Genomic DNA, 12,192 nt, shown 5'->3' with positions numbered 1-12,192 from the left:
TAGTATAAAACCATATGTTGAATGTCAAGTTTGAAGAGTGTAAACTGGATCAAAAGAAACAGGAAAGGATGGTGGGAAAGACAAGCATTTGCACAATTGCTGTCCTGAGTGGGGCTGGCTTCAGTGATAGGGCTCACTCTCCATCACCTGCTCCCAGTGTCACCACCAGCGCATGCATGATTACAGTCTGTCAGTTTTGGTCTCAGAAGTCCCTAAGTCTAGACCCCTCCTCCACTCCACCTGAGATCCTTGAGCCCCAGATGGGTCTGTCTTCCTGGAATCTCTCATCTCCATCTCATCTTCTGCTCAGCCATAGTGTTTTAAATGAGAGTCTAGTTCTGTCACTTAAGCAAGTAATATAATTGAGTAGCTCTCAATTACCCTGAAGTTAAAATCTCAACTCCTTAATGTAGAATAGAGTCATCCTTCAGCAAGCATGAGCTCTGCATCAGCAGGTTCTACCAACCATGGATGGAGAATAATTTGAGGGGAAAAATTGCACCTGTACAGAACATGGAGACTTTTCTTCTTGTCGTTGTTGCCTAAATAATATTACAACTATTTCCATAGCATCCACATGGTATTAGGCATTATAAGTAATCTAGAGGTAATTTAAAGTGTATAGGAGTATATATATATATGTTTTATGCAAGCACTAAGACATTTATATAAGGGACTTGTACACCTTGAATTTTAGTATCCAATGGGTATCCTGTTACCAATCCCCAGCCTATGGCAAGGAACAACTGTGCTGCCAACCCCAGTCTGGCTGTGCTGCCTGTCTCCTGTGTATGCTCCCAACAGCTCTATGCATGCACACATACACACACACACACACACACACACCACACACCACTAGCACTGTGAGCTCTATGTTTCCCCCGTATTCTAGAATTCTCACTACTTGGTGCCTCACACCTCTGTTCTACCTGGAAGACCACCTTCCTTTCCTCACCTGGCAAGATCCTTGGCAACCCAGCCCAACTGTCACTCCACCCCTGAAGCATCCCTTTCCCTGAGCCCTCGGGTTATTTAGTCTATGCTCTGCACTTAGGTAGCACTCTGTATCTATCATAGTGTTTATCATCTTTTTTTGTATCATTTATCTTTTTACTGCTCTATCTTCCTAATTGGACATAAAAGTTTCAAGAGCAAGGAGCAGGAGGGATTAAGCACCTCTCTCTCTATCCTGAGGATGCAGTATAGTACCTGAAGTGTAACAAGGGGTGAGGGTAGGGAAAGATTCTCCTGTGATTTTTTTTTTTAGTTGTTGATAGACTTTATTTTATTCAATTATTTACATGTGGTGCTGAGACTCGAACCCAGTGCCTCACACATGCGAGGCAAGTGCTCTACCACTGAGCCATAACCCCAGACCTCTCCTGGGATCTTCTGACCATTCAGAAAAATGTGTGTTCTGTCCCAAGTGTAAATAATCATGGTTCATCTGAAAAAAAAAAAAAAGATGCTTTTTCAGAGGGGGGAAACAAAATCCACGTCCTACCCCTCTGAAAGTGACTTTTTTTTTAAATAAAGAAGAAGACTTTCAGAATGACGGGGCGGAATATGGGTGATATCTCTTCAGTGAATCAAAACTTGTCTCCCTTTTTTTATATTTTTAACAAAGAACAAAACCCTCAGAAATGGAAGTCATGGTTGTCTCTGCCAAATGTACAGTTGTCACCACTCAGCTAGGAAGAGCTTGTTTAGCACATCAATCAGGAGACCTGTATCCGGCTTCCTTTGGCATCAAGAGAATCAGTTCCAGCATTTCTGGAATCACAAGTTTGGAGAAATCTGGGAGAACTTTGGGAGATTGGGATTTGGGAAAGATCTCATCTCTCGAAAGGAACGAAGAGCAAAACTGGACCTTGCAACTCTGTAAGTCTGATGTGGGTGTGTGATGCTTTGTCATTGTGGAGGTGAGAACCTGGAAGACGGTACCCTTCAGGTAGATATTCATTTTTGGAAAGAAAGGAGAGGGCCTCTTGTGTTTTGTTTGGATAGAGTAGTTGAGAAATTGTCCACTCTGTGTGTTTGCAGAAGTGTCTGAAGACTTTTACCACAGCATCTGAAAGTGTCATTTCTGGTTGAATCAAGCTGCCCTGGCTGGGGAACTGTCTCTCCTTTGGGGTCTGAACTAGATTTTTCTGGTGAATCAAACTGAAGCATCTGATACAAAAAAAACAAAGAGCACCAAGCGCATGAAGCTGTGATTCGTGTTAAAGCAGTTAGACGTGCCTCCTGACTGGAAATCAGATCTTCACAGGCTAAAACAATTAACACAGAGAAATACTGGCACAGGGGAGCTAGTGTTCTTTCCCCACAGCTTCAAGGGGACAGTGTGAAGACTTGGCTGCTTCTCTGAGGTCCTCAGAATTCCTCTAAACCCAGGGCAGTTGCAGTCTCTGCTTAGAGATTCACGCAGGTGTGCAGGTGGTCCCTCGTCTGTCTAATGTGCAGCAGGAGGGTGTGGTGTACGTAGGCTGGCGTCAGATCCCCAGTGCCATCTGGAAAGGCCCATTCCGCAGCTCCATGTGGGGCAGGCCTATGAGTCTGTTATCAGAAGCTTCCACAAGACCCTGCTGCTCACCCAGACTATAAAAATGAAAACAGCAGGTCTCTTAGGAGCCTCCTATTAGGAGCTGGTTGAAACTCTGGGACCTCTCTGTGCATTGAGACAAGAGATTTTAGGCCCCCACCAGCCTCCCTCCTTTTTGCACTTTGGGAACAGAGGAGCAAGGCCACAGGGGTTGTAGTGCTCATGGGACACTTGGCAAGCACAGGTCCCCAGGCTGCTCCAGCTCCTCAGGCATGGAATTGGGCATGTCATCTTCTCCTTACCTTCCCCAACACCAGCTTGTAGTGTATAGACTGTGCTGTGGATGCAAGAACTGTCCCAGCACCTTGTATGCTGATCCTCTACCCTGAGTTCTGCATTTTTCTCTTCCCTGCCCAGATCTACAAACTATTCTTTCTCCACAGTTCTGCACTCCTCCAGCTAGGTCTCAGTTCACTTTGATGTTCCTTGAGCAACACTTTAACTGGCATGAGACAGACAGAAGTCATTGCATGAAACTGAATGCAGTATGCGAAATTGCCAGAGCGAGATAAGAAAGAAAAGGCTTGCAATTGCTGCTGGTCTAGGAAAATAAGATTTAAATTTGGGGGTGGTTTTGATTTGGTTTGGTTTCATACTTAAGGAGATGAAGTGATTATTTAAAGGGGTGGCTGAAGATAAGAATAATTATTTGGCCAGAATGAATTGCCCCCAAAACTGCTGACATTTGAGTTAGGCTTGTCCTAGTGGCACTTTGTCAAAGACTTGTTCCAACTTGCTACCTGGCTCAGTGCTGCGTTTCCACCCATGTAGTTTGCGGTTCTCAAGGAAGTAAACAACTCATGTTATTGACATAGAAAAGCAAGTATGGTATTCCACGTGGAGTCTCTAAGCCCAGGGCCTTCCAGAGAGGAAGCCAGGTGGTTGCTGAGAGAATGGGAGGGAAGTATTAGAACTTGCCTAGATCTTATCGGTTTCAGTTGCTTTGTGTCTTATTGTGCATGTAGACATGAGTGCAGTACTGTAGGCTTGTGATTTATGAATCTGTGTTGGGAGCTTCTCAAACTAAAAGGGCTGACATCAGAGCATGCAGCCATAGGACATATAGATCAAGAAATCCTCTTCATATGCAGTCAACTTTATTTGGACTTGAAATTTTCCTTCAAATTTCAGTGAAAAGAAAATACAGCCCTCTAGAGCATAGCATAAGGTTTCTCTGCCCTCAAGTTAATTTCTTTTATTAAAAAAAATATTGTAGAACTCATAGGGTGACTATTATTGCTTTAGGTAAATTGCTTCCTGTCTTTGCATCTTCGGGCACAATATTTCAACTCTGACCCTTATTAGATACTTTCCTTTTTTCTTAATATCACCCTGTTTTCTTAATTTAGATCTGCATGTCTTTGGGGGGTTTGAATCTGTGGTCTACACATTGAAACATAAAGTAAAATACATTAAGGCTTAAAAGAAGGTGACAATTCAGTAATGAAACTGAAATTAAAACTGTCTTCAGCCATAGACAAAGTGATAGCAATAAATACTGTGCACTGTGTATCTCAGGATAACTTTATGAGCTTGAAAGTCTGAAGGTCTAGAAAATTCCTGAGGTGCTTTCTGAGACCACCAGTGAAGGTAAGGCACACTGAGAATCTTACACCAAGAGGAACAGGAGGTCCCTCTTTGTTTCCATTCCAGTTATTGTGCTGGTCTTTAGGCAAATGACAAAATAACCTTTGACAGTATGCCGATGTGTTAGATAAATAGGCCTTGAGTGCTAGGGAAAAACACATCTCACTTAAAGGCTTCATGAACCTTGGAAGATTTGAAATCTTTTGATATTTTTTCTTTCTACTCACATCTTATGCAACATGTAGCACAGAGCCTGGGAAATCAAAACAAAGCAAAATACAAGAGGTCAGAAGTTCCCCTGTGGAATCCAGGGCAGAAATTTCTCAGAGAAGCAGAGCTGTGTAGGACCAATAGAATTCTCCCATCCCCGCCCCCTGGAGGTACTGTTTGCCTGCCTGGCTTTTTGTTTGCTGTTTGTTGGCTTGTTTTTGCTTGCCTAGCTTTGTAAGTACTGATTTAGTTCCCTAGATGACATTTGCAGAAAAAGAAGGCCATGATCCTTGCTGTTTTTATTCCTTCACTTGAAATACCTTCCCTTCCATGCCTTGACTATCAAGACTTTAAAGCCCCTGTCCCTCAGAGACTTGTCTAATTACTCCAGCCTTCTGTCACTTCTACCTTCTCTGATTGCCAATTTTGCCTGTTTCTTGCATGTTAGCGCTTAAAATCAGAAAGTCAACTCCTGATTTCATAACTGGGTAGATGGAACACATGTATTTACCTAATAAAAATTTGTGGATATATCTTTTAAGCTAGGAGTCACAAATAGGTGGTCTGCATGTCACACACACACACACACACACACCCCTCCTCTTGAGCTCCTAGGGCAGACATCTCTAAGTCTTGCTAATGTTCTTCTCACCTACACCACAGAAGTTTATAGCAGGTGCCCCCCAAGCAGCCATAGTATGATTCAGTGCTGTTCACCAGCCAGCTCTACATCTCTATCCACATACCTACAAAGCCCTGTGCTGGGTACTCTTTTCCTCTCTAACAATATCTGTTATTCCAAAATGAAATATTATTTCTGACTTTTTCTTTTTCCTTCTTCTGTATAATAAATTCTTTGGAGCCATAGGCTGTATTGATTTGGAGGAAAGAGAGAGATCTCATTTTTTTCTGGAGATCAGGGAGGGCTCAATAGATACAATAATATTTGACTATTTCATAGGATTTCTGCAGGAGCACTCCCAGAAATGAGTGACATTCTAGTGCAGAAACATAACACAGACAGTGGTCCACAAAAAGAAAATTTTAAGGCCCGTTCAAAGATCAACAAAGGGCCAATGTTCAGCCTGTGCTCTTAGTTCCAGACTAAGGAATTACAGATTCTTTTATGAGGACGGTGACTCATTGATGGCTTTTTATTTGTGACAGGCTCAGGGTTCCTGTGGTGAGGTTACTTGGGCAGTGGGGTAGAGAAGGAGGTGGAGAGAGAACAGGCAGGTTGGAGGCACAGAGATGGATGTGGAGGCCTCTACTATAGCCCCACTGAGAAATAACCAGATCCAGGGCTGAGGGAGAGGGGCCATGAAGCTAGGAAGAAAGAGAACAGTGGGAGTGGGTGGTCAGAGGAGAGAGGGAGCTAAGTTCTCCCAGCATTTGGGTGCTAGGTTCTGGGTTGTCTTCTTTTTCTTTTTCTTTCTTTTTTTTTTTGTGGGGGGGTATGTTTTTTATTTTGTTCTTTTGTTTTTCCCCCTGAAGGCAGGGCCATTACTGTGTTTTGACCAGGTTTCTGTTTACTTTTGAGCCTTCCTGCCTCCAGTCCTCTCCTCCTCTTCTCTCTTGCTGGCTCCCTCTACACAGGTTTCCTGGAGCCTAGTACCCTCCAGCTGCTGTACACTGGCTCACCGAGGGCCCCACAGCATCCTCCGTCTTCTACAGGGTTCCAGGCCCCCAGGCAGCCTCTCTTCCCTTCTCCTCCCAGCCATTTTCTCTATCTCCTTTCACGACCACCAAGAAACAAATGCTTTCCGTTCCTTCCAAACCATGTCAGAAAAGCAACCTGACTTCAGTGATATTCAGTAATCCTATGACACTAGCACAGTGTGAATATTGAAGAGAATCCTTGTTGTTTCAAATGAGTCTAATTTTTTATTTTTTAATTTTGGATAAAATTTTAAAATTAACTTTAAAGATAAAATCAGGCAACCTGGATGAGTCCAAAGAGGAAATACTGTGGTAGACCAGCAAGCCTTCCAGCTTCTTACCCACTTGCCAATTCCTTCTGATTGACTTGCTAAGTCATGTTTTCTAAAAATGCTCCAATTTCTTTGCCTTGACTTACGACTGGAATTTGCACCATTCCTGTGGATGAGGAGTCAGCACCTGTGAAGGCCAAATGGTAAACATTTCATGCTTTTGCTGTCAGGAGTCTGTTGCTCAACTCTGCCTTTGCATTTCCAGAGCAGCCATGACAATTAGTAAACTAGTGAGCGTGACTGAGTTCCAGTTACAAAAACAAGTGGTGTGCCCCCTTGGGCCCCTAGGCAGCAGTTTGCAGAGCCCTGGCTGATCTTTGGTGCATCTGGGTTAGCTTCTGGGCCTTCACTTAGCACATCCCTGTTTCTCATCAGATTCTTAGAGAAATATATACCCAGCAGCACATACTCAGTACTGCTCCTGGAAATGAAAATTCGGCCTGTACTGATCTAGAAGAGGCAGTAGAAGGCTTAAGCTTTAAGGTACTGCCTAGAACCTAGCAATGAGCCCAAACTGAACCACGATGATACCTTCCTCTTATTCTAAAAACTGCCTCTGATATGCCCCATTAGGATGACCTTTTTCTGTTATCATAGGCCACATAAGAGTATGAAACTTTCTCTCAAAGTTGTATATGTTTGTATATCTTATACATGTTTGTGTGGAATACTGTTACTGCAGAACTGGGTTTGATTAGCTACTGTCTCAGGGCACCTCTGACAACTCATCCCGTATTTTCTTTCCCACTAATCCTCTTACTTACCTCTTTTAGAGGCCATTTATTTGTATTTGTATTTTTTATTTTTTCTGGTGCTAGGAATGAAACCCAGGGCCTTTGCATGTTAGGCAGGTACCACTGAGCTACATCCCCAGTCTGTGCCTGTTTTCCACCCTCCACCTCTATTTCTTATATGTCTGACGGTCTTCCTACACACACACACACACACACACACACACACACACACACACACACATCTGATTTTATCATTCTGGAACTTAGGGTAAAGCATGTCACAATCCTGCTCTGAGAGATCTGTCAGTATCAGTGAACGTGGCAGGTAACTCCTGCTGAGAAATGACCTATTTGTCTTCCCTTCAGTGAGCCCACAAACCCAAAGAAGAATGTCAGACCCCACCATATCTTCACCTACTAGGTCACAGGGACATGGCAAGAGTGAGGGAGCCCTACCTCATAGACTGTCTGTCCTTGCCTTACCTCAATTTGAAATCTACAACCAGGAGAATGTATGCAGATTCCCCCTGACATCCACATTCAAAGAACCGAGAGTCCCTGAAGGACACTCTCCTCTCTTTAGGAAAGTGACACCAACTCACCATGAGATGGTCAAACAGGGCAATGACTGATGTCTTAAAGGTGACTTCTTTACCTTGAATTTCTTTTTTTCATTCTTTCTTTCTTTTTTTTTACACACTGGAGATTGAACCCAGGGGCACTGTACCACTGAGCTATATCCCAGATTCTTTTTATTTTTTACTTGGAGATAGAATTTGGTTAAGTTGTCCAGGCCAGCCTCAAACTTGCCATCTTCCTGCCTCAGCCTAGCAAGTCGTGGGATTAGAGGTGTGTGCACCATGCATGGCTGTCTTTACCTCAACTTTCTTTCTTTTTTTTTTTTTTTTTGGGGGGGGGCAGGCACCAGACATTGAACTCAGGGGCACTCAACCACTGAGCCACATGCCCAGCACTATTTTGTATTTTATTTAGAGGCAGGGTACCTCAACTTTCTGAGCAACCAAGAGATCTGTTTAATTTGTATGCATAAAAATCATCCAAATAATCACCAACAAAGTCCATTAAGCCCATTCAGCTTTAGGGGGATGATGAAAGGGAAGAGACTGGGAACAGGCTCAGATAGAACAAGGGCAGTATTATCTCATTTGCAAAGCTACAGCGTCAGCTGTGGCTCTTCCCCCAGCTGCATCTGACGGGGAAGAGTGCACATGTTTTACACTCTGCATGTACCAGGGCATGCTGGGGGCTGGAGAGTTTTACTTTCCAGTTTTACTGTTCCCCTCTTTAGTCCTGAGTTACTGTCTTTGCAGGAGAGCAGTGGGTCTGGCATAGCAGTAGGTTCACGGTTTTAATTTCTGCAGGCAGCTTGCAGGCTTCTGGCCACTTCGTGCTGATTTATTGTTGTTCTGATTCCTTCTTTCTGAATGGTTATTCATTTCCAGCCCTGGCCTCTCTGATGGCCATCTGGTTCTCTTTTGGTCACTCGAACATCTGCCCCAGAGATTTGGAAAATGAGCTTCCTTTGGCAGCCTAAAAATAATCTTAGTGTGGCTGAAGCATGAAAGGGAAATCACCAGGCTCCATGGTCCTGTGGACACTGATGGGAGAAAAGCCAGTCAAGCTTCCTGGGATTCAGAACTGAGATGTCTTCTGTCACATCTGCATTTTTTTTTTTTTTTAAACAAATGCTGGGAACCATAAAAATGTGGTGTGACCTGGGTACCACCAGTCCTCCTGAAGTGTTCCCTGGGACTAGATATGCTTGCACAATGGGATGAGGTAGAAAGAAAGGCCATGTTTCACCTGGTTTGTTTGTAAGGCCTCAAGAACTAGCTGAGAAAGACAGATGATGCTCAGAAGTTAGACATCAGATTAGTCACAGTGTGTTCAAGGAGCTCTCACAAATGCTTTGAACAGCAGTTAGAGGACATTCCTAAGTAGTCGTCTTTAGCTTGAACCCAAGTGGCCTGTCTCATGGGAAATGGCTTGCTCCCCACTCCCAGAAGACGAAATTTTTCCAGAAGCTAAAACTCTGGTCCCTATGATTTTTCTTATACAAAAGTGCAGCTTGTCAGAAGTTCTGCAAATGAAATAAAATGCCACCACAATGATAATCAAGCAAATGCCAACAAATTTATATCTTTTTGCAAGTCATGATCCAAACATGTTAAAATCTAAAGCAATTAACATTCAAACTTAAATTTCCTTGACTTTGTGAGTTAAAAAAGCATTTAATAGCCTCCTTTGATCTCTCCTGTATCTTATTTTTCTCCATCTAAGCTAATGAGATTTTTGATGCTGAATGCTGGAAAGAGATTGTATTTTTCAGTGTCTGTAACCTGAGCTATTTTTTCCTGGAACAAATATGGTTTCTCCAGCTCCAATAACATGGAACTCATTCAACAGCAAATATCTCAGTGACTTGTAGATGAACAAAGAGTAAGTGAACACACAATGATGTCAAAACATTGGCCCCACACCCATGACATTTAGAAAAATGAGCCAAATCCCAACCCCAAGATAGTTGTCCCAGGTAAAAAAAAAAAAAAAAAAAAGGGGAGATTTTACACTATAGTTTTAAAGAATCTTCTTGGCAGAAGATGAGATTCCTGGGTTTAAGACAAATGACTTTATTACTCATGGTGCAGCAACTGGATTTTGGCTTTCTCTATCTAGTTTAGGATCAAATCCCAACTTAAAGTTCCACCTTCACATCACAGCCCACTCCAAATCCTGCAGCTGTAATGCAGAAAACTCAGGTAGAGACACATGCAGTAGACTTGCTCACAGGTAAAGAGTCCTGAGGATAAGCAACTTCAATCCTTCGTGATGGACTAGACACAAGCCTAACTAGGGTTTACTTTGGAGGAAAAGAGAGATTTCTTATACCAGAGAGCAAACAAACCCACACCTTCCTCCTCGTACTCTATCTCTAGCTTTCAAGGCTGTTCACACTAGGTACATCCTTGAGAGATTGATACCTTGGTAAAAACAGCCTGTGCCTCCATTCACAAGCCATGTAGAAATGCACAAGATCTGTGGAGAGTTGTCTCCCAATTGGCTATAGCCGAGAAATTCAGTAACATCAAGTAAAGAAAGACAGATGATGAAAATATTCTTGACTTCTCTTGAAGATGCCAGTCATTCTGTGATTATTGTCAAGAGTGCATAACCATGAACTTAAATTCAACTGGCAAGGAATCTTCTCCCAATTGGGGTTGAGGGAGATCAAACTGGTCCTACTTAAAGCAATTTTAGTGCATTCAAAAGCTTCTTGGTTTGCATTTTACACTTTGACACAAAAATATAGGGCTTCCTAGTGTACTGTATTGAGTATAGATTGTGCCTCTGATGGCGCCTCAGAGTAAGAATCTTCCATCCTGGACCATATTTTCCATTTATACTGCCTCTTGCATAGAAGTGCTAAAACTGAAGAAGCTACATCTCTCCTCCCCTATTTATTTGCTCAGCTGGGAAAACACCTTCTGCAGATTCATGAACCAGACCTGCTGTTGATGATTCTACAGCTTCTGCCCCTAAAAAACTATTTGAGGATAATAATACCTCTGCCACCAACTCCTCCAGATTCATCTTTCCTCAGGTTTTAAATGTTCAAAGGGTCGAGTAGTGTTGCTTTCTGTCACATATTCTTGGTCAGTAATTGGATGCCTCTAAGGTTTTATATCCCTCCCCTTTGGAGAGGACTCCACTCCCTTGAATTTCTTTTTCACCTACTGCTTAAATTGGTTCCTTTCCTTCTTTCACAGCCCTGTTTGCTGGATTTGGATGCCTTTAAATTTTTTCCTTCTGTTCCTTTGCTTTCTAACTCAGAATTTTTTTTTCCTAAAATACTAATCTAGATTCTGTCATATGAAAAGATGGAATCAATGAGTCCCCTAAAAGTCTCCATTATTCTAGTGCATCTTGACCATCACCTCCAGCTCAGAATTAGCCAGGGCTCCCTCCCTATTTCTCACGTTTACTCCCTCTGGATTTCTAATTTCATACATTTCTCAGGTCCCTTCCGTTAGGGCAACAACAACAACTGTGTCCTTGTGAGTTTTACTCAGGAGTTCTTTTTATTCTTTCTTACCACCCACCTTTAAACCTGTACACTTTCTGATCTCTCTTGGTGTAGCTATCCCAAGGCCTTTTACTAAAGCATTTCATTTGCAGGGGTTTTTGTTTTTGTTTTTGTTTTTTATTTTGTATTGGGGATTGAATCCAGGGCCACTTAACTACTGAGCCATATTCCCAACACTATTCTGCCCCCCACAATAGGCTTTTTTAAATGATTCTATTTTGAGACAGGATCTTGCTAAATTGCTTTGGACCTCCCTAAGTTGCTGAGGCTAGTCTCAGACTTACGATCCTCCTGGACCCATCTTCAGTTTTAAAATCACATCTCTCTTTGTTTTCTGGGCCTAGGATGCCACTCTCTTTTCTCTGTTTTTGCCTCTGTTCCTTGGTTAGATTTCTCTTCCTTTCTCCTCCTCCTCCTTTTTTCTTCCTCCTCCCCTTCCTCTCTTCCTCCTCTCCCCAGCACACATGCTTTCTTACTAAAGGTCAAACTCAATGCCTTGCTCATGCCAGGCAAGTGCTCTACCAATGAGTTACTCCACCAGCCTGCATACACTTATGTGCTTGTAGTCCATACACTGAGTGGGACAGGTTTCCATAATTGCTGTTCAGAATACACATATTCTAGGGGTTGGGGTTATAGCTCAGCAGTAGAGTACTTGCCTCGCACATGTTAGGCACTGGGCTCAAACCTCAGCACCACAGAAAAATAAATACAATAAATAAAGATATTGTGTCCATCTTAAAAAAAAAAATCTTTAAAGAAAAAAAGAATACATATATTCTAGACAGCAGCATGATGATGATAATTCCCTGTCAGTTTTTGCCTGATGGGCTACTTCAGTGTAGCTACTCTCCATCTCTGGAGTAACTCATGAAATAACAGGGAAAATTGCAGGTCAATTCTACATCTCCTTTGGCTGGTGCTTCCACCTAGGGTGGTGAATTCTGAAGGGCAGGCCTGGGC

The 12,192-nt window shown here is 42.7% G+C and overlaps 1 protein-coding gene across 15 annotated transcripts in view; it reads left to right on the top strand.

Moving 5' to 3' along the window:
- The window catches only part of Pdzd2 (PDZ domain containing 2), a 365,551-nt gene that overhangs the window by 283,037 nt on the left and 70,322 nt on the right, over positions 1 to 12,192 (top strand). The window contains exon 1 of one of the 15 annotated variants that reach the window (XM_048802950.1): positions 669 to 1,881. The exons of the other annotated variants lie outside the window; for them this stretch is intronic. The gene's annotated coding sequence lies outside the window, so the exon portion shown is untranslated. Of the gene's footprint in view, positions 1 to 668; positions 1,882 to 12,192 lie in introns of those variants that run through there. 15 annotated transcript variants of the gene reach the window in all.

The sequence above is a fragment of the Marmota marmota genome, unplaced genomic scaffold (genome assembly GCF_001458135.2).
Source record: "Marmota marmota marmota unplaced genomic scaffold, marMar, whole genome shotgun sequence".
Classification (NCBI taxonomy): domain Eukaryota; kingdom Metazoa; phylum Chordata; class Mammalia; order Rodentia; family Sciuridae; genus Marmota; species Marmota marmota.
Note: the sequence above shows the minus strand (reverse complement) of the source record. Positions and strands in the feature narration are given on the sequence as shown.